The sequence below is a fragment of the Apodemus sylvaticus genome, chromosome 8 (assembly GCF_947179515.1).
Source record: "Apodemus sylvaticus chromosome 8, mApoSyl1.1, whole genome shotgun sequence".
Taxonomy (NCBI): domain Eukaryota; kingdom Metazoa; phylum Chordata; class Mammalia; order Rodentia; family Muridae; genus Apodemus; species Apodemus sylvaticus.
The window spans coordinates 105,962,642-105,989,739 of NC_067479.1; the positions used below are offsets into that span (position 1 = coordinate 105,962,642).

General features: G+C 38.9%; 1 pseudogene; it reads left to right on the forward strand.

The window, feature by feature from the left end:
- The first annotated feature begins 14,579 nt into the window (after window positions 1-14,579).
- Window positions 14,580-22,775, forward strand: LOC127690835 (uncharacterized; annotated as a pseudogene).
- The last annotated feature ends 4,323 nt before the right edge of the window (window positions 22,776-27,098 follow it).

Sequence of the window (27,098 nt, forward strand, 5' to 3'; positions counted from 1 at the left end):
CAGGCGGGAGTGAAGAAGGGAATTAAGAAGGGTGTTAGGAAGGATTAAAGGAAGGCAAGAAAGAAGGAAAAACATATATGTAGAACAGAGGTATGGGAGCGATGGAGGTAGGGAAGAAGGAAGAAAGGAAGGAAGGATAAAAGGTAGATAGGAAGTAAGAAAGAAACTGCAAGATATTTATTATCTTTTAAACTGCAGACACCAAATAACTTAAAATCTAATCTCCCTATTTATCTACAATAAATGAACATTTGGTGCAGTGCCTATTACAATGAACTTGTACAATCCTTTAAGACATATATCATTTCTTAATATCAGGCAGTAGGCATTTGTGGTGCATGATGCCTTTATTTACCCGAAACTCCCATGGACAGCCTTATTTATTTATTTATTTATTTATTTATTTATTAATGTGACTGAGTTGCAGGGCATCCAAGAGTACACCCAGAATCATTGTCTCAAAATTGCCATTAGACAGATACACACACACACACACACACAAACATACACACACAGAGACAGAGACATAGAGAGACAGAGACAGAGAGACAGTGAGAGAGAGAGAGACAGAGAGAGAGAGGTACATAATAAAGGAACACACAGTGAGAGAGACAGAAAGAGAGATACAATCTCACTTTTCTCTAGACTATCCCCATGATTAGAACATAGGAGGAGTTCATCTACCTTACATTTATAATAAGAAGGTCATACACCATTTGAACATAAACCGAGTCATGGACAGTTGGGAAAGAGACAGCACATCTCTGCTCTGCAGACAGAAGCATCAGTCTTGACAATATCTTTGTGAAAAATATGTTGTTCTCATCATACTGAGAAGACACATTTGATAAAAGATGGCACACATTTATGGGTTTCTAAAAAAGAAACCTAGCTTAGTTCCTTAACTTCATCAGAGGCATGCACAAGAAACAGATAGCATACTCCATAAGTCAGGAATCAGAAGAATTTTCTTTAAAGAGGGATCTTTGACAGAAGACTGCCATGGTTGGCTCCATTTAATCACTTAGGTCCAAGAAAAAGAAAACAACATGAAGTGGTGAGAAAAATTTAAATCATCATTACACAATGATATCATTATTTGCATCCTAATTTAAGCGGAGGTATAGGTAAACTATCTGACACTTGAAATGCTTACTTAGTTAAGAAATGAAGAAGTTGTTTTTGAATAAAGGTTAATCATATATTTAGGGTTGCAATTGGGACCAAAAGTCAACCTTGACCTCCTTGGGAGGTGTGTGTACAAGACTTGCCCTGTCTACTTAAGACTATCTAAACGTAACAACCCCGACAGCCACACTCCATATTGCAAAGAAATAAGCCACATGTTATCCTGCTCTCTGGTTGGGAAACTGTCCTAGGGAACCACTTGTTTAGATGGCTTGTGTGAAAGGCAAGAATTTATTCAGGTAACATCACCTAACCAACATTGCCTTCCAAAAGCCTCATCTGCAACATCATAGATATTTCTCCTCACTTGCTACCTCACAATGAGGCTTAAATTTTTTTTCTTTTTTCAGGTTTCTTTTGTTTGTTTGTTTGTTTCTGTTTCATTTTGTTTTTTTTTTTTATTGAAAAGGGAAGTAAAAACACTTTATGATAAAATTAAAGGTTTACATGGAAAATATTTCAGATAAGAGAAAAAATACATAGGAAAACCATTAAAATTGACAATCTCCATGGAAAATTAAAGAGTAAAATGGTAGACATGTAAAACATTGCTAAATATATTGAAATATGAAATAGAGGTATTTTATGAAAGAATTTAAGATTTGCATGGAAAATATTTCTGATAAAGTTGTATAAAAACTTTAGGTGTTAAAAATTTCAAACATGTTAGAATTGAAGATTATCATGGAAAATTGTTATAGATGTAATAATCGTGGGCACAAAAGTATTCCTAAGTTGATTGAAAGTGGAATTATGAACATTTTCTGATCAACTTGACTATTATATGTAAAATATTTCTGATAAAATTGAAGAAATATATAGAAAAATATGTTAATATTAAAGATTATCATGGAAATGATGTAGATAAATGGTAGGCCTAAAGATAATTCTAAGTTGATTGAAGGTGGAATTATAAATATTTTCAGATAACATTGAAGATTTACATGGAAAATATTTCTGGTAAAATTCAAGAAATATATAGAAAAACACATTAAAATTGACTATTTCATGGAAAATTTTATATATAAAATGGTATATATAAAAACTCTTTCTATATACCCAGAGGATTCCCCACCATGTAATAAGGATACATGCTCTACTATGTTCATAGAAGCCCTATTTATAATTGCCAGATGCTGGAAAGAACCCAGGTATCCCTCAACAGAAGAGTGGATGCAAAAAATGTGGTATATCTACACAATGGAGTACTATTCAGCCATTAGAAACAATGAATTCATGAAATTCTTAGGCAAATGGATGGAGCTAGAGAACATCATACTAAGTGAGGTAACCCAGACTCAAAAGGTGAATCATGGTATGCACTCACTAATAAGTGGATATTAACCTAGAAAACTGGAATACCCAAAACATAATCCACACATCAAATGAGGTACAAGAAGAACAGAGGATTGGCCCCTTGTTCTGGAAAGACTCAGTGAAGCAGTATTCGGCAAAACCAGAACGGGGAAGTGGGAAGGGCTGGGTGGGAGGACAGGGGGAAAGAAGGGGGCTTACGGGACTTTCGGGGAGTGGGGGGCTAGAAAAGGGGAAATCATTTGAAATGTAAATAAAAAATATATCGAATAAAAAATATATAAAAAAACTCTAAATTGAAACATTGAAAACATTTCTGATAAAATAGAGGAAATAGAAAATAGACATTAAAATTGAAGATTATCATGAAAAATAATGCAGATAAAATGATAGACCTAGAAAACCTTACTAAATTAAAAAGGAGAATTACAAACACTTTCTGATAAAATTGAAGATTTACATGAGAAATATTTCTGTTAGCCTCTGTCTTTTTATTGGGGAGTTGAATCCATTGTTGTTAAGAGATATTAAGGAATAGTGAGTGTTGCTTCCTGTTATTTTTGATATTACTTATATGTTTGTGTGGGTATCTTCTTTTGGGTTTGTTGGGAGTGGACCAGAACAGAAACTCCTCCTGGCACATAATAATCAAAACACCAAATTCACTAAACAAAGAAAGAATATTAAAAGCACTAAGGGAAAAAGGGCAAGCAACTGATAAAGGCAGACCTATCAGAATTACACCATACTTCTCACCCGAGACTATGAAAGCCAGAAGAGCCTGGGCAGATGTCATACAGACCATAAGGGAACACACATGCCAACACAGGCTGCTATACACAGCAAATCTGTTAATTACCATAGATGGAGAAGCCAAGGTATTCCATGATGAAAACAAATTCACACACTGTATTGTTCCACAAATCCAGCCCTTCAAAGGATAATGAATGGAAAAAACCAACAAAAGGAGGGAAACTACACACAAGAAAAAGCAAAAAAATAATCTTCATTCAACAAATCCAAAGGAAGATAACCACATAAACAAACAAACAAAACTACATCCAAAATAGCAGGAAGCAACAATCACTATTCCATAATATCTCTTTACATCCATGGACTCAATTCCCAGGAGTGGTATAGTTGCGTCCTCAGGCACTACTATGTCCAATTTTCTGAGGAAAAGCCAAACTTATTTCTATAAAGGTTATATCAGCTTGCAATCCCACCAGCAATGCAGAGTGTTCCTGTTTCTCCACATTCTGTCCTGCATCTGTTGTCCCCTGAGTTTTGGATCTTAGCTATTCTCAATGGTGTGAGGTGGAATCTCATGGTTGTTTTGATTTTCATTTCCCTGATTGTTAAGGATCTTGAACTGTTCTTTAGGTGCTACATGATTATTCAATATTCCTCATTTGAAATTACTTTGTTTACTTCTACATCCCATTTTTAATAGGATTATTAGTTTCTTTGGAGTCTAACTTCTTGTGTTCTTTGAATAAATTAGATAATTGCCCTGTATCAGATTTATGATTGGTTAAGATTTTTTTCCCAACCTGTGGGTTGTCTTTTTGTCCTATTCATGTTGTCCTTTGCCTTACAGAAATTTGCAATTTCATGAGGTGCTAATAGTCAGTTCTTGGTCTTAGAGCATAAGCTACAGGTGTTCTGTTCAGGAAATTTTCCCCCATGCTCATGTTCTCAAGGCTCTTCTCCACTTTCTCTTCTATTAGATTCAGTGCATCTCTTTTATGTGGAGTTACTTGATCCACTTCGACTTGAGCTTTGTATAAGGAAAAAAGAGTGGATAGATTTGCATTCATCTATATGTTGACTGCCAGTTGAACCTACACCATTTGTTGGAAATTCTGTCAGTTCCCCCCCCCCCCACTGGATGGTTTTACCTCCTTTGTCAAAGATCAAGTGACCATAAATATGTGTGTTCATTTCTGGGTTTTCAATACTGTTCCATTGATCTACCCGTCACCGATTGTGCCAATACCATGCAGTTTTTATCCCAGTTGCTCTGTAATGCAGCTTGAGGTCAGGGATGGTGATTCTGCCAGATGTGCTTTTATTGTTGAGAATAGCTTTTGTTATCCTGTGTTTTTTCTTCTTCCAGATAAATTTGGACATTGCTCTTCCTAGCTCTATGAAGAATAGAGTTGGAATTTTCATGGAGATTGCATTGAATCTGTAGATTGCTTTGAGCAAGATTTCCATTTTATTATACTAACCCTGCCAATCTATGTGCATTAGAAATCTTTCCATCTGCTGATATCTTCTTCCACTTCTGTCTTCAGAGGCTTGAAGTTCTTGTCATAGAGATCTTTCACTTGCTTGGTTAGAATCATACCAAGCATATATATATATATAATTTGTGACTATTGTGAAAGCTGTCCTTTTTCTAATATCTTTCTCTTCCTCTTTATCCTTTGAGAATCTAAAGGGTACTGATTTGTTTGAGTTAATTTTATATCCAGTCACTTTGATGAAGTTATCATTTGAAGGGTTAGATTTATGGAAAGATATTGTGTAAATTTGGTTTGGCCATGGAATATCTTGGTTTCTCCATCAAAAGTAATTGAGAGTTTTGCAGGGTATAATAGCCTGGTCTGGCATTTGTGTTCTCTTAGGGTCTGTGTGATATCTGCTCAAAATCTTCTGGTTTTTTATATTCTCTAGTGAGAAGTCTGGTATAATTTTCATAGGTCTGCCTTAATATGTTACTTGGCCTTTCCCCCTTACTGGTTTTAATATTCTTTCTTTGTTTTGTCCCTTTTATGTTTTGATTTATATGTGATGGGAGGAATTTCATTTCTGGTCCAATCTACATGGGATTCTGTAGGCTTCTTATACACTCATGGACATCTCTTTTGTTAGGGAAGCTTTCTTTTATAATTTTGTTGAAGATATTTACTGGCCATATAAGGTGGGAATTTTTGCTCTCTTCTATACCTGTTGTTCTTTGGTTTGGTCCTCTCATTGTGTCCTGGATTTCCTGGATGTTTTACGTTAGGAGCTTTTTACATTTTCTTTGAGTGTTGTTTCAATGTTTTCTATGATATCTCTTGCACCTGAGATTACCTCTTCTCTTTATTGTATTTAAGATTTCGTGATACTTGAGTCTATGGCTCTTGCGTTCTTTCTTAGGTTTTCTATTTCTTGAGTTGTCCCTCTTTGTGATTTTGTTATTGACTCTACTTCCATTTTCAGATCAATATTGGTTTTCTTCTTTTCCATCACCTTTTTGGCTCAGTTTCCCTGTAATTCTTTAAGGGATTTTTATATTTCCTCTTTAAGGGTTCTCCTTGTTTATGTGTGTCCCCCTGTATGTTTTTAGGGGAGTTATTTTATTTCCTCCTCTAAATCATCTATCAGTATCATGAAATGTGATTTTAAATCCAAGTCTTGCTTTTCCAATGTGTTCAGGTTTTCAGGGCTTGTTTTCATGGGAGAAGTTGGTTTTTATAATTCCAATTAGGCTTTGCATTTGATGTGCTTGCCTTTATCTATCTGGTTATCTCTGGGGATAGTTGGTCTTGCTGTCTCTGTCTAGAGCTTGTCCCTCCTATGGTCCAGTAAACCTGTGTGAGCACTCCTGGGAGACCAGGTATCTCCTGGCATGACCGTTCATCACTGGGCAGTGGAACAGTCTTAGCTCCCAAGTAAGAAGTTAAAATTAAAATCAAAATTGTGTGAATGTTTATGTATGTGTAGATAAATGTAATAAAAGGAATATGCAGGAAACCAACAGCCAATATCAAATTAAATGGAGAGATGTTTGAAGCAACCCCCCACCCCCCAAATCAGAGCTAAGACAAGTACTCCCACACTCTACATATGTATTCAATATAGTACACAAAGTTCCAGTAATTAGACAACAGAAGGAGATCAAGGGGATACAAACTGGCAACAAAGAATTCAGGTATCAATATTTACAGATGATATATTAAACATTAGCGATCTGAAACAATTGTACCAGGTAAGAACTACAGCTGATAAAAATCTTCATCCAAGTGACTAGACACAAAATTACATCAAACAAATCAGTAGCCTCACTTTATACAATGATAAAAGTGCTGAGAATAAAATTATGGAAATAACATCCTTCCCCCCCCCCAAAAAATACCTTGAGTTAACTCCAACCAAACAAGTCAAAGATCTACATGACAAGAACTTTAAGTATCTCAAGAAAAAAATTGAAGATGATCCTAGAAAATGGAGAGATCTCCCACAGTCATGGACTGGTAGGATTAACATAGTAAAATTGGTGATCTTACGAAAAGCAATCTACAGGTTCAATGCAATTCCCTGCCAAATTCTAACACTCATCTTTAAAGACATGGAAAGGGCAAGAACTGGTATCTGAGGATTACTGTCACTCCTAATATAACTCCTAATATAACCCTATTCAATATAACTCCTAATATAACCCTATTCAACCATAGGGTTCAGCATTCAATAAATGGTCAGAATCTGCTGACCACCCGAGAATGCCTTTAGCTTTTTGGTTTGCTTGTTTATTTTGAGACAGGGTTTCTCTGCATTGCCCTGGCTGTCCTGGAACTAACTTTGTAGACCAGGCTGGCCTTGAACTCAGAAATCTTCCTGCCTCTGTCTCCCAAGTCCTGGGATTAAAGGCATGTAACACCATTTCTTGGCTATACCAGAGAATTCATAATCTTGATAAACATCAAAGTGGCTGGAAAGACAATCAACACAAACAATTCAATAGTCTTCTCTACTAAAAAGACAAACAGGTTGAGAATAAAATTATGGTAACAGAACCCTTCTCAAATAATATGACATAACCTTGGGGTGACTCTAACCCTAAAGATTTGTTTGACAAGAACTTCAGGTCTCTGAAGAAAGAAATCAAGAATATCTCAGACAGAGTCACAGGAGGACATATGGAGACAAATTATGGAGCAGAGTCTGAACTAAATGACATCCTGAGACTTTCTACTTTGAGACCCATCCCACATCCAGACACCAAACCCAGATACTATGGAGGAAGTCAAGAAGTGCTTGTTGATAGGAGTGTGCTATAACAGCCGCTCTTTGGACTGAGAATAGAGTCTCCAATGGAAGAGGTAGAGTAAGCACTGAAGGAGTGAAAGGGGTTTGTACCCTGTAGGAAGAACAACCATATCAACCACCCAGACACCCCAGAGTTTCCAGGGACTTCACCACCCACCAAAGACTACACAAGGAGTGACACATGGCTTCAGCCATGTATGTATCAGATGATGGTCTTGTGGGACATGGACAATGGAAGGAGAGGAGAGGCCCTTGGTTCTGTAAAGGCTCGATGTCCCAGGTTTTGGGAATGCCAAGGTGAGCCGGCCTTAGTGTGTGGGTGTGTGAGGGGGCACCATCATTGAAGCACTTGGAGGGGGCATGAGATAGGAGTGTTCTGGACTGAAAACCATAACATTTGAAATGCAAGATTAAATTGTTTTTAAATATAAAAAATGTATTGAAGATCCAGAAATGATACCACACATATGGACACTTGATTCTTGACAAAGAAGCCAAAAATATACAATGGGAAAAAGAAAGCTGGTCTAAATGACACTAAGTATAAAGAAAAATGAACATAGATGCATATTTTAAACCTTACAGAAAACTGAATTCCAGGTGGATCAAAGACCTCATCATAAAACCAGATTCACTGTATCTAATAGAAAAGAAAGTGGGAAAGAGTATCAAACTCTTGAGAATGGGGGTAAATTTCCTAAAGAGAAGCCAATGGCCCAGGCCCTAACATAAAAAATTGATAAATGGGACCTTATGAAGCTCAAAAGCTTCTGTAAGGGAAAGGGCAGAGCCAATAGGACAAATTGTCAACCTACATATTGTTGAAATATGTTCACTAACTGTATATCTATCTAATTGAGGGTTAAATCCAAAATATATTAAGTACTGAAGTAGCTAAGTACTGAAAAAACAAAGAACCCAATGTAAAATGGGGTATAGAACTAAACCAAAGGACTGAAGAGAGGGCTCAGCAGTTAAGAGCACTGAATGTTCTTTCAGAGTTCCTGAGTTCAATTCCCAGCAACCACATGGTGGCTCACAACCATTTGTCATGGGATCTGATGCCCTCTTCTGGTATGTCTGAGGAGAGCAACAGTGTACTCATATACATAAAATAAATAATTTAAAAAAAGAACTAAACAAAAAAATCACAACAGAAGAATCCTGAATGGCAGAGGAGCAGTTAAAGAACGGATCAAAGTCCTTAGACATCAGTGAAATGCAAACCAATAAGACCCTAAGATTAGTGAATATTGATGCAAAAATAATTAATAAAATTCTTGCCAACCAAATCCAAGAACACATCAAAACGATCATCCACCATGATCAAGTAGGCTTCATTCCAGGGATGCAGGGATGGTTCAATATAAGGAAATCCATTAATGCAATCCACTACATAAACAAACTCAAAGAAAAAAACATATGATCATCTCATTAACTGCAGAAAAAGCATTTGACAAAATTAAGTATCCTTCCATTCTAAAAGTCTTGGAAAGAACAGGAATTCTAGGCCCATACCTAAACATCATTAAAGCAATATACAGCAAAGCGGTAGCCAACATCAAACTAAATGGAGAGAAACTTGAAGCAATCCCACTAAAATCAGCGACTAGACAAGGCTGTCCTCTCTCTCCATATCTTTTCAATATAGTACTTGAAGTTCTAGCTAGAGCAATTGGACAACATAAGGAGGCCAAGGGGATACAAATTGGAAAGGAAGAAGTCAAATTATCACTATTTGCAGATGATATGATAGTGTACTTAAGTGACCCGAAAACCTCCAACAGAGAACTCCTACAGCTGATAAACAACTTCAGCAAAGTGGCTTGTTATAAAATCAACTCAAGCAAATCAGTTGCCTTCCTATACTCAAAGGATAAGCAGGCTGAGAAAGAAGTTAGAAATGACACCCTTCACAATAGCCACAAACAATATAAAGTATCTTGGTGTGACTCTAACCAAACAAGTGAAAGATGTATACGACAAGAACTTCAGGTCTCTGAAGAAGGAAATTGAAGAAAACCTCAGAAAATGGAAAAATCTTCCATGCTCGTGGATTGGCAGGATTTATATAGTTAAAATGGCTATCTTGTCAAAAGCAATCTACAGATTCAACGCAATCCCCATCACAATCCTAACTCAGTTCTTCACAGAGTTACAAAAAGCAATTCTCAAATTCACCTGGAATAACAAAAAACCCAGGATAGCTAAAACTATCCTCAACAACAAAAGAAATTCTGGGGGAATCAGTATCCCTGACTTCAAGCAATACTACAGAGCAATAGTGTTAAAAACTGTGTTGGCACAGTGACAGACAAGTGTACCAATGGAATAGAATTGAAGACCCAGAAATGAATCCACACATCTATGGTCACTTGATCTTCAACAAAGGAGCCAAAAACATCCAGTGGAAAAAAGATAGCCTATTCAACAAATGGTGCTGGTTCAATTGGAGGTCAGAATGCATATGAATGTGAATTGATCCATTCTTATCTCCATTTACTAAACTCCACTCCAAGTGGATCAAGGACTTCCACGCAAAACCAGACACACCGAAACTAATAGAAAAGAAACTGGGGAAAACCCTTGAGGACATAGGCACAGGGGAACAGTTCCTGAACAGAACACCAATAGCTTATGCCCTAAGAATTGACAAATGGGACCTCATAAAATTACAAAGTTTCTGTAAGGCAAAGGATACTGTTAAATGGACAAAACGAAACCAACAAATTGGGAAAGGATATTCACCAACTCTACTTCTAATAGAGGGCTAACATCCAATATATACAAAGAATTCAAGAAATTAGACCCTAGGGAAACAAATATCCCTATTAAAAATGGGGCACAGATCTAAACAAAGAATTTTCACCTGAAGAAATTCGGATGGCCGAGAGTCACCTTAAGAAGTGCTCAACAGCATTAGTCATTAGGGAAATGCAAATCAAAACAACCCTGAGATTTCACCTTACACCAGTCAGAATGGCTAAGGTCAAAAACTAAGGAGACAGCAGGTGTTGGCAAGGATGTGGAGAAAGAGGAACACTCCTCCACTGATGGTGGGGCTGTAAGATGGTACAACCACTTTGGAAATCAGTCTGGCGGTTCCTCAGAAAACTGGACATGACACTTCTGGAGGACTCTGCCATACCCCTCCTGGGCATATACCTAAAGGATTCCCTGGCATGCAATAAAGACACATGCTCCATTATGTTCATAGCAGCCTTATTTATAATAGGCAGAAGCTAGAAAGAACCCAGATGTCCCTCAAAGGAGGAATGGATACAGAAAATGTGGTATATTTACACAATGGAATACTATTCAGCAATTAGAAACAATGAATTCACAAAATTTTTAGGCAAATGGTTTGATCTGGAAAATATCATCCTAAGTGAGGTAACCCAATCACAAAAGAATACACATGGAATGCAATCTCTGATAAGTGGATATTAATTAGTCCAGAAGCTCTGAATACCCAAGGCACAAATTGCATAACAAATGACTCCCATGAAGAAGTATGGAGAGATCCTGATGCTGGAAAGGATTGATCTAGCATTGGAGAGGAATATCAGGACAGAGAAAAAGGAGGGAGGTGATTGAAGAATGGATGGAGGGAAGAAGGTCTATGGAACATATGGGGAGGGGGAATCTGGGAAAGGGGAAATCATTTGGAATATAAACAAAGAATATAGAAAATAAAATTATTTAATAAAAAAAGAATATAGAAAATAAAAATATTAAAATAAAATAAAATAAAATAAAAAAGGATCAAAGTCCTTAGACATCAGTGAAATGCAAACCAATAATACTCTGAGATTGGTATAAAGTGGTATAATTTACAGTGAAGAATGGCTAAGATCAAAAACTCACATGAAAGTACATGTTGTTGAGAATGTGGGGAAAGAAGAACACTCCTCCATTTCTGGTGGGACTGTAAAGTGCAATGACAACTCTAAAAATCAATCTGGAGGATCCTCAGAAAATTGGAAATAGATCAGTCTGAAGGCCACGGACCAACCTTCAGGGCCCATGGCCTCCTAAGTTTATGTTTCCCACGATGGCTTATTATTTAGAGTTTCTTATTGGGCTACAACTTTGATCGTGGTAAGCATCTGGTCTTTCTGATTCTCAGTCAGTTCTCGATTGTCACACACATTTTGAGTTACATACAGCCCCTGGGAATTATTCATTCCTTCAAGTTTCTCTAAATTTTGAGGTTTTTCATCTTAAAAACAGAAGCTATGAATATCCAAAAGTTTTGGATGCCACAATATATGATGTGTTGGTTATGTCAATCCATACAAGGTAACTGTCATTGCTGTGATTGCTATCCTTATTTGAAAGCAAGGAATAGAATCATCGGTTGAGTGTTTTTTAAGAATAAAATCATTGACTAACATGAATGATAGAGCCATATTGAACATGGCCTTAGTATTCTAGGTACAGTTCAATTAGCTGGGGAAATTAAAAACAAAAACCAAAAGAAACAACCAGAGTACTAGCAACAACAGTTAAAAAAAAATCTCCAGAAAACCGAACAACCCTATTAAAAATGGGGTACAGAGTTAAACAAAGAATTCTCACCTGAAGAACTTCGGATGGCGGAGAAGCATCTTAAAAAATGCTCAACTTCATTAGTCATTAGGGAAATGCAAATCAAAACAACCCTGAGATTTCATCTTACACCAGTCAGAATGGCTAAGATTAAAAATTCAGGAGACAGCAGGTGTTGGAGAGGGTGTGGAGAAAGAGGAACACTCCTCCACTGCTGGTGGGGTTGCAAATTGGTACAACCACTCTGGAAATCAGTCTGGTGGTTCCTCCGAAAACTAGGCACCTCACTTCCAGAAGATCCTGCTATACCACTCCTGGGCATATACCCAGAGGATTCCCCACCATGTAATAAGGATACATGCTCTACTATGTTCATAGCAGCCCTATTTATAATTGCCAGATGCTGGAAAGAACCCAGGTATCCCTCAACAGAAGAGTGGATGCAAAAAAATGTGGTATATCTACACAATGGAGTACTATTCAGCCATTAGAAACAATGAATTCATGAAATTCTTAGGCAAATGGGTGGAGCTAGAGAACATCATACTAAGTGAGGTAACCCAGACTCAAAAGGTGAATCATGGTATGCACTCACTAATAAGTGGATATTAACCTAGAAAACTGGAATACCCAAAACATAATCTACACATCAAATGAGGTACAAGAAGAAAGGAGTGGCCCCTGGTTCTGGAAAGACTCAGTGAAGCAGTATTCGGCAAAACCAGAACAGGGAAGTGGGAAGGGGTGGGTGGGAGGACAGGGGGAGAGAAAGGGGCTTATGGGACGTTCGGGGTGGGGGGCTAGAAAAGGGGAAATCATTTGAAATGTAAATAAATTATATCGAATAAAAAAATAGAGCCAAAAGAAAAAAAATCCTTCTGTGTTCTGTGATTAAAGGCATGTATCAACTCTGACCAGCTTTGCAGGTATTGATAACAAAGAAGAAACTAACTAACAGTCCTATTACTGTTCTAGCACTTGCATCACAGAGATCTATGTGAAATTGTGTGCTGCTTTCTTTTCCCAAATACCTCAGGTCCTTAATACTGTACCATGAGAGCTGGTCCTAGGAACAGCTTAGTTGACCTTCCTGCTGCCAAGGCATAATTCTGCAACAAAACTTTTCTTGAAAAAAGGAGCTTGTTTGCAGTTGGCTCCTTGTTGGGGCATGCAGGTTCCTTTATGCAAGGAAACAGCCAAGTCACCATTAGTGAAAGAGCAATGGAAAAATCGCAGTAGAAAAATTAGTGCCCTCTAGGGAAGAAAAGGCCTTCAAGTTCTCAGGCATCAACAATCTCCCCCCCTCTTTTTCAGATTTTCAGAGTAATGTTCTTTGCCTCAAGGTGGTAGTCAAAGGCAGAAATCTTCCTGAAAAAGATATACATGATCTTTTTACTCTTACATTTGTGAGGTTAGTAGGCATTATAGCACAGATTCAGCTCGTTCAGGAAAAGAATGGATATGCCACAGATATCAATGCCAAAGGGACTCCTGCCTGAACTTATGGACCCATTAAAACTGAGGTTTAAGCTGAACTGAGGCCATTCCACTCCCTGCCCAACCTCCTGAGTCTCATTTTTACTGTGAGTATAGTATCATGGTACAGCCCCCTACATCCTCATGCCTGGACTTGGCAATTCAGGATAGACAGATATTGTAGATGTGTTGGCTATGTGGCTACAATATAGTCTTGCAGTCCAAGTTGACTTTTACTCACCGATGTCCTATTTAATTGTCTGGTCATATTTGACAAAAGGAGGATGTGCAAGTTAATATTTTGAGGGAGGGACAGAAATTTTACCCACTTATATTTACCTTGCATTCGAGCCCCTCAGGTCTGAAGTAAAGGGTGTTATACTTGCAATAAAGAACATTGTAACCAAGATATTTTGTGAAATGCATGGATATGTGTATACAATCAAGGAATACAGAGTAAGAAAATATTAACCAGGTTTGATAGAATTAATGGTAAAGGAGAAAGATATTGGCATCTGGCAAAAAGGGCAAAACTGGGGAATTTACCGTATGTCATATGAATTGACTCAGGTGAAATATTTATTATTGACAAAAATCTCCACATCCATGGTACATACAGATTTGGGTGCTAACAATCTCTTATGCATGTCAGGGTCCTAACTAACTCTCCCCATCAAAAGCACTTGACTTCTAATTAAGCAGCGAGAAATCTTTAGCTTTGGAAGGTGAGGTTGCCAAAGGGTGTTCTCTGGGTCAAATTAGAGGCTCCAGGAAAGGGCAGCCCAGAAATTGATCAATTTGAAGAGAGCTTATTAACAAGCAGGCTATGGCAGTTTCCAGTGACGTCATCAGTAATACCTTCCTTGGACATTCTCCTGTATCTAGGAGAGAACTAGAATCTTCTGTGATGTCACCTGTGTTGTGGTAACAGCAACTGCCTGTGGGATATCATTCAGTGCCTGTTGGGTTCACAAACAGCCGTGTTTTCGAGGCTGCGGAGGCTATTTCGAATGGATAATCGTGATCAAGGAGACACTGGACCAAGTCAGAAGGAATCCAGCAATCTGTCTCGTAGAACAGGAAGAATGAATTCTTTTTGGAGAAGGCACAGTGAGTCCTGGGCTGAATTGGGGAACTTTCAGGAATAGGTAGGCTTGAACTTCATGAGTTGGTCTTACAGGCAGGAATCTTGGACTTTCTCAGTTACAGAACAAGAATCAAAATTTTCTGATGATTAGTTTGACAGAGTGCCAGGAATTTACCAGCCTGCAGCTACTTTTCTGAAAGTTATTTAATTTATTTGGTGTATCAATGAATGCCAGGAGGAGACAGTTTGAGAATGGCGATATATTTCTTCATGGTATGGAGTTGAAGCACTTCATCATCTAGATTACTGTAGGATACATCAGTCTCTGATGAAAAGAAGAGAGAAGGAGGCTGCTCTGGTCATGTGTTGAGGGCTCAGACCCTTTGGATGTGAACACAAATCATTAGGGCTTGATAGTGCTAAGCAGTATGAACTTCAGGATTTATCTGCATAAGATCTGTTAATTTGAGCTGACACTGTTCCTCAGATATTTATGTCTGAGGATGCTTATGGTTTTCAGGACAAGGTGTAATTGGGAGTATGGCATATGTCTGACAATGGTGGTTGGGAAGAGGGACATAGCTTAGCAGACTAGCTCAAACCTAGCTGTTCTACTCTTTCAGGGATTCACCCTGTCTCTAGCTTTACTCGTCTTCAACCTTCTTTTTGGTACTCAGAATGGTCCCCTGCCCTGGGCAATGGCAATCAACTATGCAAATTCATTTGTGTTTATCTATTTTCAGGGTCTGGGAGTAAAACACTACCCCAAAATTCAAGCGTAACTAATCAGATGAATCCAAACAATAAATTAGAAGCATTGAATTTTGATATCAGGAAGATGCGGTTTGAGAAGGAAGAACTTTGTCGAATCCTCGATCTTTACAACTATAATAATTTGAACTACAGGTAGTAATTACATCTAGTATCCTGTTGACTGTATTGTTCCCTCTGTGTTAACCCTTATTTCCTCCCTTGATTGGAGTGTATCATCTTTCATTATGCATTTTAAGAAGCCATAACAGCTGTTGAATTGTAGGATAAGTCATGTGCTATATGTTTATGGTCATCCTCTATTGTATTTGACCTTGAGGTGCTTGGAGTCTGATTGGTTCTATAAACAGCTAGAAGGACATGGTCACATGCTGCCTGTTAGTGTGTGAATGCAACGGCTTCAGGTCATCACTGCTTTACTCTGATTATGTTCATTATACTCTGAGAATATGGCAGCTCCCTGGATTTATTTGGCATTCTAATTGTGTTTATGTGTGTGAATATTGTTGTGTGTGTTTTGTTCAGGATCTGGTGCTGTGGGACCTTTGATAGGTCTGAGGATTTGTGTGATAGACAGTTTGCAGGTGATAAAAGTGTTGAGTCTACAGACCCCCAAACTGATCACCTTACTTCTTGTGTTTATATTGGTGTCACATAAGAATCTCCTTGGGAAGGAGGTATTAGAAAGCCTCTCCCCTGTAAATACTAGTTATGACCTCTGGTAATTCATGTAACAATAGGAGCCAAGAATTGAGAATCCCTGTCTTTAAAATATGAGAAAATCATCACATATGTTTGTTGGATTGAAGCCTGTGATGCAGTTTAGTGGAAACTTCTCAGAGAACTAGTCTGTTCCTACAGGCTTACCCTGAGAGCTGTTGAATGTCAGTTCCCTCCATTTGTTCCCCTCTCTCTGCTGTCCTGTACCCAGGAAAATAAGTTTAACTCAGCACCAATAGGGCTCACTTTGAAAGAGAAAGTATGTGGTATATATTCGGTGTGGATACTCCAGAATACAACCTTTTTCACATGAGATTATTTTTATTTGATATTTTCTTATTTACATTTCAGATGTTATTCCCTTTCCTCTTTTCCTCTAGTCCAGAAACCACACATCCCATCCCCCATCCCCCTGTCTCTCTAAGTATGTTCCTCTCTCACATCCTCCCACCCTGCCTTAATTCCCCTAAACTGCAGCATCAATTGAGCCTCCATAAGACCAAGGACCTCTCCTCTCATTTATATGTGACAAGGCCATCCTCTGATACATATGCAGCTGGAGCCATGTATACTCCTTGGTTGGTGATTTAACCCCTGTCCGGTTGTTAATATTGTAGTTCTTCCTGTGAGTTGGAAACCACTTCAGCCCCTTCAGTCCTTACCCCAACTCCTTCATCTGTCAGCAAACTCTCAGTCCAATGGTTGGCTATGAGCATTTGCCTCTGTATTTGTAGGGCTGTGGCAGGTCCTCTCATGAGGCAGCTATATGAGACTCCTTTCAGCAAGCATTTCTTGGCATCTTCAATAGAATCTGGGTATGGAACTGTATACAGGATGAATCCCTATGTGTGGCAGTCTTGAAATGGTCTTTCCTTCAGTCTCTGCTCTATACTTTGTCTCTATATTTCCTCTGGTGATTATTTTGTTCCAATTTCTATGAAGGACTGAATCTCCTGCACTTTGGTCTTCCATTTTGAGCTTCATGTGTGCTGTGAATTGTACCTTGTTTATATAGATGTATTGGGCTAATATCTTCATATCAGTGAGTGTACACCATGTGTGTTTTTTTGTGTTTGTGTTACCTTACTGAGGATGATATTTTCTAGTTCCATTCATTTGCCTAATAATTTCTTGACTTCATATTTTTTATTAGTTTATAGGTACTCCAATATGTACATGTATCACTTTTTCTGTATCCATTCTTTTGAAGGACATCTGGGTTCTTTCCAGCTTCTGGCTATTTTAAATTAGGCTGCTATGAACATGGTGGAGCATGTGTCTGTGGTGTATGTAGGAGTATTTTTTGGGAATATGCCCAGGAATGATTTAGATCGGTCATCAGGTAGTAGTTTGTCCAATTTTCTGATGAACTGGTAGACTGATTTCCAGAGTGGTTGTAACTTATAATCCTACCAATAATGGAACTTATTATGATACCATGGATGGAAGAGTGTGTTCTTTTTCCACAATCCTATCTTGCATCAGTGGTACCTGAGCTTTTCATTTTAGCCATTCTGACTTCTGTGAGTCGTAATCTAAGAGTTGGTTTTATGAGCATTTCCCTAATCACTAAGGATGTTGAACATTTATTTATGTGCTTGTTGTCCATTAAATATTCATCAGTTGAAATTTTTTGTTTAGCTCTGTACCCCATTTTTAATAGTGTTCTTTGATTCTCTGGAGTCTATTTTCTTGAGTTCTTTGTATATATTGTGTACTAGCTATATATTGGAAATATGATGTTTAAAGATCTTTTTCCAATCTGTTGGTTGCTGTTTTGTCCTATTGACAGTGACCTTCATTCATCTTACAGAATCTTTTCAATTTTATGTGGTTCCATATGTTGATACTTGATCTTAGAGCATAAGCCATTGGTGTTCTGTTCAGGAAAATTTCCCATGTGCCCATGTGTTTCAGGATCTTCTCCAGTTTCTATCTGGGGAATTCTGGTATATCTGGTTTTATGTGGAGGTTTTTTATCTACTTGTACTTGACTTTTGTAGAAAGACATAACAATGGGTCCATTTACATTTTTCTACTTAGTGATCACCACTTGTGCTAGCACCATTTGTTTGTACATGATTCTTGAATTCATATCTCAGTGGATTTTTTTGCTCCTTTTGTCATTCCCTAACACAGGATGAATGTTGAATTCGACATCATTAAATCACAACATGAGAAGACAAGGATGGATATGGAAAAAATGAAGCAGTCAATAAGTGATGCCATAGAGAAGTACAAGGAGGTGATAGAAGATAAGTATTCCTACAGGTGAGTCATTGACACAGCCGCGACCCCAGCACTAGTCAGGGAATGCTTCTGTCCTTGTAGGACTCTGAACAAAAGTAAGGGCTCTGGTTCCATAGTGTTCCACAATAGGAACTCTGCCTTAGGGCAAAGGTCTTGAATTTGTTTTAGACTCAGTTGTCCTAAGTGTGAAGAGTATACAAGACCATCAAATATTTATTCATCCAAATTCTGGATCCTCTACATAGAAAACATTTCCTCCACAATGGAAACATGAGGCAAACCTCAATCTCTAGGTTTCTACCAGGAGATTTAAAGATCTGGGTCCCTGACAAAAATGGAAAGATTGTATACCTGTTGGGCCTTATCTCCTTTCTCAGAGAGGATTTGTCCTCTAGTGCTGATGGTTTCCTAGTACCATGGACACAGAAGCACCTATGAGGAACATTTCCTGTTCTGTGATGTTCATGAACCCCTCTAGGTGTCAGGGATTTCTGAAGTCATTTGAGTTTTGTGGAATGTTAGCCACATTACACAAGTCTCTGAATTTGACCTGCCTCAATTTGGTGCTGTGTACTGTGAACTCTAGACTGGGGCTGTCTGGGGATCAGGGAATTGCAGGAATCAGAGAACTTGGAGGACTGGCAGACAAACAGAAACTGGCTGGGACTCACCCTGTTTTTTTTTCTGTCAATCAGCACCAGATACTACCACGTCCTGAATGCATGTTCACAACAGAAGGAGAATGTAAGGATATTGCTGCATGAGAACAATAAGCTGCTGGTGGAGCAGGCTGAACCACAAGCCTACTTTGGGGAAGAAAAGAGTTTCTGTGAGGAGGCCAGCAAGACCATCGATTTCCCATGTGCCAAGCAGCAGCAGGTAGGATGAGGCAGCAGAGGCAGTTTGCCCTCATGGCTAGCCAAAAACATAGACACACTAATGAAACTGTCTACCAACTTCCCCAAACACTCCCTTGTGTCTGATCCAAGTGTTCATGTATGTGATCATTTACAAGTTTTTCTGAGGATGTAGGCCTTTTTGAGAAACTGTGTGTTTATAAGCCAATGCTCCTACTCTACTAGAATCTGCAGTTCATTAGTGGAGATAGGTGGACTGCACAGCACACCACTACATGCCATTAAGTTTGAAGGGTGCTGTGCTGGAGTCCTCCTTTAGAATAGCACAGAGCTTTAGAGAAGAAGTAAAGGCCTGTAGTTCCTTTGCTTTGCAGTGATCATGTGAGATTGCAGGCAGGAAGTGGTTTGCAGGGATGATAGCACAGTGGATTTGACAACTAAGTGGATATTACTGCTGCCTTTTGGCAGCTTTTGTTCTTTCCCCCTCGCCTTCTCTGCTATCTCAAGATGGTTTCTTCAGGCTTCATAGACCTTTGGTCAAATTTACAGAGCCTGAGTAGCAGTTTGTCATTCCTATTTTCTTTGAGTGCTGCTGGAGAGATCGTTCTTGGGCCTTAAAGTCTGGAGCTTGCTGCATGATCAGGAATGTGGAAAAGGCTTCTCATAAGTTGAGGTTTGGTATGAGAGATTTGAGGCTTTCTAAAAAAAAATTCTCCTTATAGATCCCAAATTATGATGAAGAAGTGTGTTCTTCAGAGTTTTTTTTTCCTCTAGGAAGCATAGCAGAATTATGGGACACACTTGGAACCTCTGCTTTCTATAGTCTAAATATGTTGTTCCTCTAGCATGACAGATTACTCACTGTTTTCTGCTCACTTATTATTTTTGTTTTGTGAATGTTTGTATGTGTGTGTGTGTATGTGTGTGTGTGTGTGTGTGTGTGTGTGTGTGTGTGTGTGTATGTGTGTGTGTATGTATGTGTGTGTATGCATGCTCATTCTAATCTTTATCTTTTTTGGTATGTTGGGAGGGTAAGTTAATGACATCTGATTTTGTCCAGTCATTCATTTACTTAATTCTTTGAGCCTAGGTCTCTTCATAAACCTGGCACTTCCTGTTTTCTGCTGCCCAGTAGTCTTTCCTTCTCCTGTCCACTATCAGGTGGATCTCCCTCTCTTTTTTGGTTCAACAAACTGCTAAACGAAACAGCTATTTTTAAAATAATCATTAGATTTCTTCACTTTCCCTGCATAGAGTTATCCTCCTGTGTGAATCTGGTTTGTCTTATTGGCTTCAGCATGAGCATGCCCAGAATCCTACAGAGCATCCCTCTGCTGCCATTGTTTTGCTACCTGTATTGTGGGCATGGCTTTGTTTCAGGATAGATTCCCCCTCAGAGTTGTGCAGAGTGCTGTATTTCAGAAATGTCACAGCAGGTTATTTCACTCGCTTGCTTTTGACTGTACTGAGGATGATTCAATATCACACACAGTGTAATGTGTTTCAAAGTTCCTAAGTAAAGTTCCAAAGTCACTGTCTTCCTCTGATACTTCCAAGGTCTTCTATGAAGGAACCAGTATAGGTTAAGTGAGGAAACTGTGAGGAGTCATCATGGGGCTTGCTGTTGACTTTTTTTTTATTTCTCTTTCTTGGGAATTTGGTGTCGTGTTGTCCAGGATATCTGTGTAGAGCTTGTAAATCACTTGCATGACCATCAAGTATCTGCATAGATAAAGTTCCTGAAGAGCAGAAAAGTACAGGTCAGGGCCACAAAGCCTGCCTGAGTCTGAGAGTCTTCCTTGTACTCATGGTAGGTTCCATGACTTCCACATGCAACAGGAAATGTGCTGGACTAGAGGAACATTTTCATTGATGTTTGTGTTTGTGTGTCTGTGTCTGTAGTGTGATATTTGTGTTTGTGTGTCTCTGTGTGTTTGGAGCAGCTGTGGCTCAGCGTGTTTGTACTTAAGTTGTATGTTTGTATTATGCTAGGTGATTTTTCAAGTATTTGTGGTATGGATGCTTGTATATACAAGTGTGTGTGTGTGTGTGTGTGTGTGTGTGTGTGTGTGTGTGTGTGCATATTTGTACAGAAGGAGAAACTCTCCAGAAGACCATCAGCTAAAGACAGGTATTGTACTTATGTGTTTCAGCCTTTCCCTGAACGATTGCTCAGTTTGAGATAATCCATGTAAGCATTAGGCCTTCAAACAGTCAGCCTTACCTTACTCAAAATATCCCAGACACAATCACTCATGTGGGGAAGCTTCCTTTCAATCCTACTCACAGAGATTTCCTATTATTATGCGCTCATACCTTTGGACACCAAGTAAGTTAGGTGATGCTAAAGGGAGCTCCTACTGGAAAAAGCTGTTTACTTTTGGTCAAGTCTAAAACAATGACCAAGATTGAGATGCTAGTCCACCACCAAGATGGGATCCTTTACTGGGAAACAATCCTGCTCTTCCCAGCCTTGTTAACTTGCTAAGCCAGATTGGAAAATAGGCCAAGACCCCTGATTCCCATTGGGGTTTATAAGGGGAAAGCATATCACTTACTGAGCTGTCTATATACTTTGCCCACTATGCACCTATCCCACACAAGATCTATATTTTATACCTCCAATTCATCCTAAGAGATTTTTATATTAGCATTCACTGGACAACTAAAAGGTTATTGAAACATACTATGCTTGTATTGTGTGAACACAAATATTTTGCATGCTTGAGAGTGGACCCTATAATAGCCATAGACATAGAGAGATGTTGTTCTCTTTCTTCTTGACCATTACGTTTAAAGTTCAGTGCCTGGCCTTGGGAATATTTTCATTTAGCACACTCATGCTGAATATAGGGCCTATAGTGCCTATGGATTTCATGTAATATGGTTTCTCTGGAAATTTGCAGATAGAGGGTTTGACAGATGGAACCCAGGCAGGTTGCTACACTGGAGAAATAATCACAGCCTTCACTTAAATTCTTGGCAGGTTTCCCATAAGGCATCCCCGTGGTTTTCTAGGTTGCCCCATCTCTCTTGAACTCAGAATCAGACATTGCTGCAATGTTATTATTCCGTATAATCTCCCTGGACTTTTGGACAAATGTGGTGTGTTGTTATATTCTAGTATAGGGTGTTGTTCATGGTTCAGTTCCTTACAGTTTTTAAAAGCTGAGGAAAAACCCAAACCCAGGTGCTCTATGACACTTGGGGTGCAGGTTCTGATCTCAGCTGATAGGTCCTGTTGGATTGTCCAGCTGAGTAGAGCTGGTGTGAGAGGGACAGCAGAACTGACAAATTTTTACGAGGCCTTTGTTCCTTCCTTCCTTAGGTGTGAAATACTCTATCAAAATCTGGAACATGACACTGACAAGGACATGATCTCCCTTGTGGAATACTACTATAGGAGGAGCACTGAGTATGCACAGGAAATACACCACTATTGCATCTCATCCCTAATAATCATGGATATCATGGGCTGCATTTTCTTCCTTTATTTTATTTTCATAGTGAAAAGGACTTAAATTCATCTAGGTTCTGGCTCAACAAGAGTGCAGTATTTGGACATGTTCTGAGACACACCAAGAGCTTCTGGATATCCAGGGAGAGTCTGAGAGTGTAAATTTTTTCTTGTCCTGATGTGTCATCAAGAATAATTACATCAAGATAAGTCAACGAAATTGCAAAGTCTTTGAGCCAAAGACTGTGACATGTCTTCTGCTTAGACTTGGGTGACCATATCCTTCAAAGACACACTCCAAAAAAGAGACATGCTTATATTTATCTTGTAAAGATTGTTACCACCAGTAAGTGCTTTTTTATACTGTTGCCAAGGGCAGCCACAGGCTCTAAGTCTGTGCTGCAAATTGAGCAGCCAAAGAATGCTCCTCACAATTCTTGTTTTTACGTTTTGGTTTGAATTATGATTACGTTGGTTATTTGGTTTCCCTTGTTTTCATTTGACTTTTGTTATTTATTTATTGTTGTTTCATTCTTATAATTGATTTGATAATTTCTTAATGCTATATACTGTACATATTGACTTCATGCTCGCCGTTTCTTTTGAGTAAATTGTATATATTCTTATTAATAAAACAGTGATCTCCAACTCTTCCCTCATAAGAATCTTCTTTATTCAGATGTGGTGCCACAGTCTTGAATTCTCACAGCTCTCAGACACAGATGGAACTTTGCAGTCCCACAGGGCTTGGGCACCATAATGACTTCCCAGCCAGAGTCAACTTCAAACAAGACTGCACATTCAGTGTGGATAGTGTGATCAAATCTGTTGATACAAACTTCATGATGGGTGTATCATTATTGTCAAATATTTAGATCCTACTAAAATTTTGTGGATGATAGTGTGGAAGATGTTAATGGGAAATATATCACTATTTCTGTAATATCTCTTAGGAAATAAAACATAGGCTAAGGGAATATAAAAGCTATCAGAAAACACAGAACTGTATGTGTGTGCTTTCCTTCAAATATACTATCAGTGGTAACTACTGATAGAGATAATAAATTCCCAGACCTTTTTGGTGATGGGGTTTTGATTGTTTTGTTGTCCTTCTTCATTATGAAGATGACTTTTTTGCTCAACAATGCATTTGATTCCTTTTTGGTTTTTAACAGAAACACAGTATGTAGTGCATTGTTCATTTTTGAGGTGTTTGTTAAAGCTGAGAAAAATACAGGCCCATATGGTTTATTAATATTCTCCCGTTTTTTTTCATTTTGGTTTATTTTATATTTATGGATGATTTGCCTTCTGTAGGTCTGTGCAAAACTTGCATGCTATTCCCCAAGTCCAGAAGCGGTCATTGGATTTCAGCTGGAACTGAAGCGACAGAGGATGTTAGATGCCCTGTGGGTTTTTGAGAAACATGTCCTCAAATGATGAGACATTTCTGCACGACTGACATGGACTTTTGTCTTTCCTTGTGCCACACCTGTAGAAAGAGTTTCTTGTGACATGTAGGGACACATACATGGGGCATGCATGCTAATTTTCTAAACATCCAGGTATTTATGTATGGTGGCTTATTTATTGCTGAGAACAGATTCAATGATTAAGAAAAGTCTTAAAAAGGATACCATTTAACTGGGGCTGGCTTACAAATTCAGATGTTCAGTCCATTATCATCAATGTGTGATCATGGAAGCATTTAGAAAGGCATGGTCCAGTAGGAGCTTCTTCTGAAGATGGGTAGCAGAATATTGATTTTCAGGCAGCTAGGATGAGGGTCTTAGAGCCCACACCCACAGTGACAATCCTATTCCAGAAAGCCCATATGTCCTCTAATAGGTAACAGTACTGTTTCCTGGCCTGAGCATACACAGACCATCATAGTCTACTCCCTTGCTCCCACAGGCTTATTTAAGCATATGAATCCATGGGGGCCACGGCTCAACATAACTTAATACAATATCCATTTAGTTCAATTTCTAGAGTCCCCATAGTCTAGCCATCTTAACAATGTTAAAAGTCAAAAATTTAAGGTCTTTTCTGAGATTCCTTAGATCCAGTGTAATCCACAAATCAAGACAGAAAACTTGCTTGGAAACTCCAAATTCTGCATCTCCATGTCTGATTTCAAAGGGGCCTTCAGATCTCCAACTCCCTTTTCTTATTCCTTGACTGCAACAAAATTCTTTCTCCTGTGCTGATTTCACTTCCTCTTAGCAGCTTTCCTCAGTAGATAGCTCATGGATCTGGCTTCTCAAACAACTTGAGGTCCCCCAGGCAATTTCAGGGTCTCTTTTGATGACTTTGGGTTGAAAGTCAATTTTATCTGATATTAAAATGGCTACTCCAGCTTGTTTCCTGAGACCATTTGCTTGTAAAATTGTCTTCCAGCCTTTTACTCTAAGGTAGTGTTTGTCTTTGACCCTGAGGTGTGTTTCCTGTAAGCAGCAAAATGTAGGGTCCTGTTTACGTATCCATTCAGTTAGTCTGTGTCTTTTTATTGGGGCATTAAGTCCATTGATGTTAAGAGATATTAAGGAATAGTGATTGTTACTTCCTATCATTTTTGACGTTATTTTTTAAATTTGAATGCTTAACTTCTTTTGGGTTTGATGAAGGGTTATTATCTTGTTTTTTCCAGGGTGAAGTTTCCCTCCTTGTATTGGTGTTGTCCTCCTATTATCCTTTTTAGGGCCGGGTTTGTGGATAGATATTGGGTAAACTTGGTTTTGTCATGAAATATCTTAGTTTCTCCATCTATGGTGATTGAGAGTTTTGCTGGATATAGTAGTTTTGGTTGGCATTTGTGTTCTCTTAGAGTCTGCATGAGATCTGCCCAGGACCTTCTAGCCTTCATAGTCTCAGGTGAAAAGTCTGCTGTGATTCTGATAGGTCTTCCTTTATATGTTACTTGGCCTTTTTCTCTTACTGCCTTTAGTATTCTTTCTTTGTTTAGAACATTTGGTGTTTTGATTATTATGTGACGGGAAGTATTTCTGTTCTGGTCCAGTCTGTTTGGAGTTCTGTAGGCTTCTTGTATATTCATGGGCATCTCTCTCTTTAGGTTAGGGAAGTTTTCTTCCATAATTTTATTGAAGATGTTTGCTGGCCCTTTAAGTTGTAAATCTTCACTCTCATCTATGCCTATAATCCTTAGGTTTGGTCTTCTCATTGTGTCCTGGATTTCCTGGATATTTTGGGTTACAAGCTTTTTGTATTTTGCATTTTCTTTAACTGTTGAGTCCATGGTTTCTATGGAATCTTCAGCATCTGAGATTCTTTCTTCTATCTCTTGTATTCTGTTGTTGATATTTGCATCTCTGTCCCCTGATTTCTTCCCAAGGCTTTCTATCTCCAAAGTTGTCTCCCTTTGAGTTTTCTTAGTTGTTTCTACTTCTGATTTTAGATCCTGGATGGTTTTGCTTAGCTCCTTCACTTGCATGTTTGTGTTTTCCTGTAATTCTTTAAGAGATTTTTGTGTTTCGTCTTTCATGACCTCAGCCTGTTGACCAAAGTTCTCCTGTATTTCTTTAAGAGATTTTTGTATTTCGTCTTTCATGACCTCAGCCTGTTGACCAAAGTTCTCCTGTATTTCTTTAAGTGTTTTTTTGCATTTCCTCCTTGTTGGCTTTTGTATTCTCCTGGATTTCTTTCAATGATTTTTGTGTTTCCCTTGCAAGGGCTTCTAACTTTTGATCCATTTTCTCCTGAATTTCTTTATGTATGTCCTTCATGTGTTCCTGTACCAGCATCATGACCAGTGATTTTAAATCCAAATCTTGTTTTACTGGTGTGATGGGGTATCCAGGACATGTTGGTAGAGGAGAATTGGGTTCAGATGTTGCCATATTGCCTTGATTTCTGTTAGTGACGTTCCTGCGTTTGCCTTTTGCCATCTAGTTCTCACTGGTGTTAGTTTATCTTGTCAGTGCTGGACTCACCAGTGCAAGCTGCCCCTTCCCAGTTGGCCTCTGGTGCACAGCTTACCTCCTGCACTGCTTGTAGACAGTGTGCTGCTGCCCAGGCTGTTCCGATCCCAAAGCAGGCACCCGAAGGCTCCCGCTGGGGCCCGCTGGATTCACTGGAGCACACTGACTTCTCCCAGCTGGTCGCCCGGAAGCCCAGCTAGCCACTTGCAGGACTTGGAGATGTAATGCTGCAGCCCAGACTGATCTGGATCCGGAAGTGGAGAGAGTAGAGCTAAGGGCTTCTGCCTGAGGCCTTGCCCCAGATTGTGTCTGTGGACCAGATGGAGCCTGTGTGCACCCCCAGGGAGTGCCGACGGTGTATGCTACTGTGACCTCCCCTGTGTTCCGCTCACTCCGCTGGGCAGCCGATCCGCCAACCGGGCTGTCGCACACAAGGTTAGCCTGGCCGC